The following is a 7385-nucleotide window of genomic DNA, read 5'->3' on the forward strand; positions in this document are numbered from 1 at the left end:
ACGCCCTAGGGAGGGAGGGACAAGCCAGGCTGAAGCAGGAAGATGGTTCCATATTTGGAGGGTGGGCCTGGGGCAGCCGCCTAGTCTCCCAGCCTGGCTGTCCTGGCCAGAGCCTGACTGGACCTGGAACCTTGAGCCACCTTCAGGTGGCTCTGGGCAGCCGGGGGTGCCCAGCCCGCCCGCAGGGACTGTCACCCACCAGGGAGGCCGCGCGCTGGTAACCCAGCTCGTTCCCACGCGGGTGGCTCCCAGGCAGCAGGGAGTTAATCTGCTATCTGTTGGGAAGGCTTCCAAACCCTCCTCCCAGCCTCCCAGTTTGCTCAGGGCCAGGCCCTTCAGAAACTGAAACCAGCAGGACGCCAGGCCCCGCCAGCGCTCGTGGGATCCTGCCCGGGATTACCTTCTATGGGGAGGCCCGGGAGGGCTGTGGGCGGAGCGGAGTGTGCAGCCTGCGCAGGGCCGGCGACGTGGCGGCCCGGCTCCCTCCCTCCTCCCAAGACTCACCCCCGCCCCTGCTCCGGGGACCTGCTGCGGCCCGGGAAGCACGTGGGTCCACCGGCCCCTCCCTCGGGGTGGCTGGAATCCCGGCCCCTCTCTCACCACCTCTGAGACGCTGAGTACGCCACTAAACCTGTGAGTTTCGGTTTCTTTCGCTGTAAAAGGGGGATAAATAATGCTTAGCCTCTGGAATCAGTAACATCTATCCAGTGCCTCTGATCCAAAAGAAAAGCTCCATATATGGTGACTGTATTGGCATCTTTGTCGTTAGTATTGCCGTTCTCGCGATGGGTTGGGCAGCCTGCCTTGTGAGGTGGTAAGCTCCCATCACTCAAAGTGTCAAGCACAAGCTAAATGAGATGGAAAAAGAGAAAAAAATTAGAACAAGAAGGGGGCCATACTTGCCATACCCAGATGCTGACCTGCTCATCTCAGGATCACCTGGGAAGTGCACACCATCTCAGATCCCCTGAACCAAAACCCCGGATGGCAAGCTTTTTCTGAGTATAGCTTTGCTACTTCCTTTTGCAAGCCACTGATCCAGGCCAATAATCCCTACATTGTTCCTCTTCAAAAGACCCTTAGGTTATTCCCTCCTACGCCATTGATTGTACAGGGTGCAAGATTTTATTGACCAAACTAGATTTGTTAACTCATAAGTAATTTTACTCTCTACATAAATTATTAGACAAATACCCAGAGTTCATTCAACAAATAGTTGTTCATTCAAATATTTATTGAGTAACTACTGTGTGTCAGACACTGTGCAGGGTACTGGGGGATGGTACAGGAGCTCGGTCCTCAGGGGCTCTCTAATCTGGTGAGGGATGCAGAAAAGAAACAAGGATTTGAATACTGACCCTGAAGCCAAGGGAATGTGGCTGGGTGTAAGATGCCCAGTATTCCTACAGCAAGCAGATAGAGTTCCAGTCAAAAGCAAATAAAGTTGATGTACGATATCTCTCTACAGCCTCATTATATAGAAAGGTGGATGCCCCTCCCCAACACACACACACACACACACACACACACACACACACACAAGACACCATGGCATTATTACTTTTATGGATTACATGAGGCCCAACAACATCTAAGGCCTTGTGAAGAAAGGGAGACCCTTTGGGTCTAATTCCTGCTTGTGTGGCCAGTCTGCTTGACTGCCATGCACCCCTGAAACACTGAGAGCAGAGTGGCTGAGAGTGTGGGCTCTGAAGCTATGCTGCCTTGGGTAGGGTTAATTCCAACTCGATTCCTTACTAGCTGTGAGATCATGGGCAAGTTACTGTGTGATCCTAGGCACATAGGCAAGACCACTGTGTGCCTGGGTTTCCTCTTCTATAAAGTGGTCTGAATAGAACCTGCTTCACAGAGTTGCTGTGGGTTAGGGTTAGGGTTAGGGTTACGGCACTGAAAGCTGGTGTTAGGCACTCACCCTCTGAGCTGTTCTGACACTGCATCATGTGTGGCCTTTGATGCTCTCTCTGCCTGGACTACCCCTCCTTTTCTCCACCTGGGGAGCATATAGTTATTGGTGCAATGTCCTCTCCTTTCTAGAGCCTTCCTTGCTTTTACTTCACCAAGCAATTCGCTGCTTTTTCCTCTAAGTTCCTGTAGCTCTTTTTAGATACCTCTTACAGCACCTCTCATCCGACGATCCTTTTTCTTATTGTGGTTTAGGTGTTTTCTTTCCTCACTGGATTTTTGAGTTCTTGAAGAGCAGGGGCCATATTTTATACATCTTTTCATCTCTAGGGACCAGGAAGTCCCTGGGACACAATAAGCACTTGCCATTAATTCTGTTGAATTAATGAACGGATGGGTGATGGATGGATGGACAGGTGAAGTGACTTACTTGCCCAGGACCACAGAATTCAAATGGATCTGCATTTAGTTTATGTTGGGAAAATTACCTTTCTGAGCTTCTAGTTTCTCATCTGGAAAACAGGTCTGATAATAATGGTCGATAATAATGTCCTGGGGTTGGGAGGGTTAAACGAGGAATGTATAGGACAGTGGTCAATAGTATAAGCTCTAGAATCAAATTGTTTGCGTTCTAGTCCCAGCTCCACCGTTTATGAGCTGTGTGAACACACTAATGGGCCGTTCAGAGAATTAAAAGAGCTATGCTTTATAGGTGCCTGGCACAGGGTAGGTATTCAGTAAATAAATACTTGTTCCCTTACCTGACCTTCTCCAAACCTGTAGGCCCTGGACTCTGAATGCTCAAAACAGCTGTTCAGATGCCACATTTTGCTCCCGGTGACTAATGTCCCTTAAGCCAAGGTTAGAAAGCTGACTCCAGAACCAAGCTTACATTTGAGAGCTGAATTAGAAGCAGGGGATATGGCTGACTCGTTTAATTAATAAGGAAACTTTTGAAAAGGAGCAGTTTAAAATCAGCAGACATGCCAAGGAAATTGAAAAGCAAGCACTGACCCACAATTTTGTATGTGGGTTTCACATGTCGCTGGAAGAGTCCCTTATGAATGAATAATGGATCGTACAAAACGAAGTTAATGTTTTACAAACTGTAAGAGCAGTGATTATTTTTGGAGCAAATTAGCCAACTAGTCAGTGCATGACATTGTAACAATTCTTGAATTTCCTGCTGCTTTTTGACAATATATTCTAATACACTCATTATTCAAAATTCTCCAGCATGTCTATTACTAAGCCAAAGGGTATTGAAGAGAAGAAAAGATATTTCATTTTGGACCTAGAATCCCATCACACGCCCACATGAATCCCCCAAACCTCCTCCTTTTTGTGGGATTTTGAAAGGGCTGAAATGAGGGTGCCCAGGGCCCTGGGCACTGGGGTTGGCAGTGGTTCACCCAGCAAGCATTTGGCAGTTCAGCTGAGAGAGGAAATTGGAGAGGGCAGGGGCCCAGCCAGACTTAAAGGGATGAGCTGCACAGAGGAGGAGGGAGAAAGGCAGGAATCTTATTAGCAAAACCAGCTGCCTGCCAAGTAGGGCCTGTGTCTCAATTTCTGAAGGAAAGAGAAAATTGCAGCTGTTAGTTTTAACCTCAGGCCTTCAAAGATCGGGAAGAAAGTGGGCAGTGGGAAGGGAATAGTCCGCTACTCTCTATTCCCCAAACAAACTCCCTGTATCTTCTACCTTCGTCTTCCTTAACCTCACACCTCCCCATCCATACCTAGAGCCGCATCAGACACCTGTTCCAAGAACTCTTTCCTGATCTCTCCAACTCGGGAAAGATTCTCTCTCTTCTCCCCCATGTGCCCAGGGAACTCTCTGTCCCCATTTAAGACTTCTCACAGAGTTCTTTAATTATATGCCTGCCGACCTCCTTCTTTCTTTTTCCCCTCTTATCTTTCTCTTTTTTTAATAGCTTTATTGGAGGTATCACTGAGTGCAATAAGCTGTTTGAATTTAAGAGCACAATTCGCTGTGTACAGACCTGGGAAACGATCACCACCACCGAGGCAGTGTACATACCCATCACTTCAAAATGTCCTCGTGTCCCCTTGCATTCTTTCCTCCTGTCTCCCTTCTCCAAACAACTACTCATCTGCTTTCTATCCCTGTAGATCAGCCTGCATTTTCTAGAGTTCTATATAAATGGAATGATACAGTATGACTGTTTTTGAACTGGCTTTATTCACTGAATTATGTTGAGATTCACCCATTCAAACCTTCACTCCTCCCTGGAATGTGGGTTCTGGTATGGGGTGGGGGGAATGGGGTACAGATCCTGGGCACAAAGGAAGACCCTTAATCAAGGACACCGGTGTGATGGGCAGACCTCTGGATTTGGCACCAGAATGGACGTGGATCTCAGCCCAGACTCGACCACCACCAGCTGTGTAGCCAGGAGGGAGTCATTCGCAATCCAAGCCTCAGTTTCCTCATTTATAAAGTGGGGTTGATGATAAACTCCCTTCTCTCCGGAGAGCTCTGTGAGACTCCCCTGAGCCAGGAGATAAAGTGCTCTGTAAACTGTGAAAGGTCAGTCCTGGGCAAGGGATTAGGCCTGGATCAAGGCAGCAGCACACTGGGAATGCCCCAGCTCCCAGGGCTATTTAAAGGCTGCCTTGAATCCAGGGGAGCTGCCCGGATTGGCGATTCTTCCCAAAACGGCCAATAAGAGCTATGCCTGGTGGCCTTTAATCCTGATCCAGTTACGAAAATGTCAAGGATTCTTTTCCATCGACCCTCCCCCCTTCCTCCGCTGGGGCTGTGTTTACTTACAAGGTCTCCCTCCCTCCAGGGAGCCGCGTGTGACCTGAGGATTCCTCCTCTGGCTTGGAGCCGGTGATAAGGGCAGCCCATCTGCTGGGGGCTCCAAGAACCACAGGTACAGGAACCGGGAGCAGAAGGGGAGGGATGGGGAGCCCGCCAGGCCTGGCTGCCGCTTCCTTTGGCCGGGATTGGCACAGAGGGGACAAGGCAGGAGGGACAGAAAGAAATAGTTGTCTCCCGTTTAAAACCGACTTGACCTATAAAATCATACCAGGTTTGAGGAAACTTCCTATCTCTTTTCATGAACTGGGTTTCTTTTTTGCTGGTGATCGGTAAAGAGAGGTGAGGTGAACCAGAAGGACCCAGAGAAGGAGGTTCAAGTTCTGGCAGTGTCATTTCTTCTGTGAACTTGGCAAAGCCACTTCCCTTTCCGGGCTTTAGTTAATTAGTTACCATTTGCTGAACACCTACTACGCATCAGGCGTGACACTGCATTTTCTATGTTTTTTCAGTGTAATCCTCAAAGCTATACTGAGAGGTGAATATTCTTCCCCTCATTTTACAATTGATGAAGGTGAAATAACATATCCAAGGTCACTTAGGATTTGAGCCAGAATTTGTACTCAGTGCTATCTGACAACAGAATCCATGTTCTTTGGCGAACTGGAGGACAGCAATGCTCAAGGAATGAACTTAACATAAAGTTCACTTAATAAGGGGAATGCTGCCTAAAGTGTCCACGGTGTATATTTAATCTAGAAGGTTCTGAGAAGTCCTGGAATAGAGGCACTTAACTTTGTTTTCAACCAAGAATTTTCCATATTAAATTGATTATCACTCTTTTTTCCTGTAACATCTATTTATAGGCTAAGGAACAACTGCCCCTCAGAGACTCACAGTTGGGAACCACACTGAAGCAGAATTAAAGGGATTACAGAGTTTATCCAACGAACTATAAGAATTCCATGAACAACAGCTTTTTAAAACATCTCCAGGGGTGAGAGACTCATCACCTGGTCAGACAGCCTGCTCCCTTGTTGTACAAACGCAGCGGTTAGAATAGTACCGCCCAACAGAAAGGTACTGCAAGCCACAGGTGTGGCTCGAAATTTTCTAGAAGCCACAGGAAAAAACCTAAAACGGAACAGGCAAAATTCATTTTAATAATATATATTATCGAACCCAATGGATCTAAAAATATCATTTCAATATGGAACTAATAAAAAATGATTAATGAGATATTTTACACTTGTTTTTTCTTTTTTAATTGTCTTTAAAATCCAGACTAGCCACATTTCAAGGGCTCAATGGCTACATTTAGTTAGTGTCTCCCAAACTGGAGAGCGCAGGGTTAGAAGATTCTTCTTTAGGTTCAGCTAAGCTCTTCCTGCCTGTGCCTCTGCCCCGCGGTCCTTGGGTTCAAGGTTACCGTCTACAGATGCATAATTCAGCCACCAGCCCTGAGGATGAGTTCTGTTTGGCCATGTCCTTGCCCATCAAGCACCCACCATGATGGAGCTCACCCTCAAGCAGTGATCTGCTGAGGTCCGTCTCCCCCTTGGAAAGGGCTTTCCAACACTAAAATGCTGTATAAATGCAAGGCCTCATTCTCCTAACCCCTACTGGGGCAGACTTCCAGTCACCCAGGGTTTTCAGTGGTCTCATCACACGGTTATTTTACATTAAACCTGCAGGCAGCTGTTAATACAATGCCAGGCCTGGGGCGACTCCTTCTTTCTGCTCCCTGGGCCTCAGTTTCCCCATCTATCAAATAATATTAATAAATTTGAGTTTTCTATGATTCAGACCCTTCCTGCTTCTTTTTATCCAATACCACTCTCTTGGCCTTCTGATTAAATTTCCCTTTAAACTGCGTCTTAATTAGAATTCAGGCATAGTTATAGCTTCCCATATATCATAATAATAAGCATTTTCTGGGAGTCTGTCACACATGGCAGGCACTGTGTGCTAAGAGCCTTATGTATAGCATCTCATTTAATCCTCTCCCTACCCGAGTGAAGTAAGCACTATTATTATTCCCTTTTACGACTGTGGCATCAAGTGGTGGAGTCACAGGTCGCACACTTAATAAGGGGAACGGCTGGAGCTTCCCACCCAGGCCCTTCTCCGGCTCCCTGTTCCCAGGCTGTGAATGCACGTCTAGGCCTGGGACCTGAAGTGGGCTCAGGCCTCTGATCACTAACAAGGGAATGGGCAAAGCCGCTTCTCGCCTTATGTCGTGGTTGTTGTTGTTCTTGCTAAAACCCACGGAGCATCCTCCTTCTGTTTTGCAGAGGAAGAAAATACCCTTATACCTTCCTCACTAAGGAAACCCTCCTCTTCACGAGTCAACTTTCCTCCCATCCCCTTGACATTGCAGGGAAGGGGCTGAGGCCCCTGAAGGCTCTGGAGGAGACCCGAGGAGCTCAGGGCAGGGGTATTTTTAGAGTTGGCTGCACTGTTTGCAAGGAAGCTGGTCCCTCAAGCCTACGGGGGCCGGGGGGCGGGGAATCCTGGCTCCCGGGCCCACCTGCAGCCCAGCTCCGGCGCTTCCTCCCTCCCTCCTGTCTGCTCCTCTCCTGTGCGCTCTGTCACGCGTGGGCTCTCTCAGCACGTGGGTGCACTGTCATTACTGCCCTGGGAGGACAACAGAGAAGAGCCACAGCCCATGGCACTGAAC

At 48.1% G+C, this 7385-nt stretch overlaps 1 long non-coding RNA gene across 1 annotated transcript; it reads left to right on the top strand.

Annotated features, from left to right (window-relative positions):
• The first annotated feature begins 349 nt into the window (after positions 1-349).
• Positions 350-5916, top strand: LOC132597832 (uncharacterized). Its single transcript, XR_009565199.2, has 3 exons — positions 350-633; positions 4734-4820; positions 5572-5916. It is a non-coding gene; the product is annotated as an uncharacterized lncRNA (long non-coding RNA).
• The last annotated feature ends 1469 nt before the right edge of the window (positions 5917-7385 follow it).

This window comes from Globicephala melas, chromosome 1 (assembly GCF_963455315.2).
Source record: "Globicephala melas chromosome 1, mGloMel1.2, whole genome shotgun sequence".
NCBI lineage: Eukaryota > Metazoa > Chordata > Mammalia > Artiodactyla > Delphinidae > Globicephala > Globicephala melas.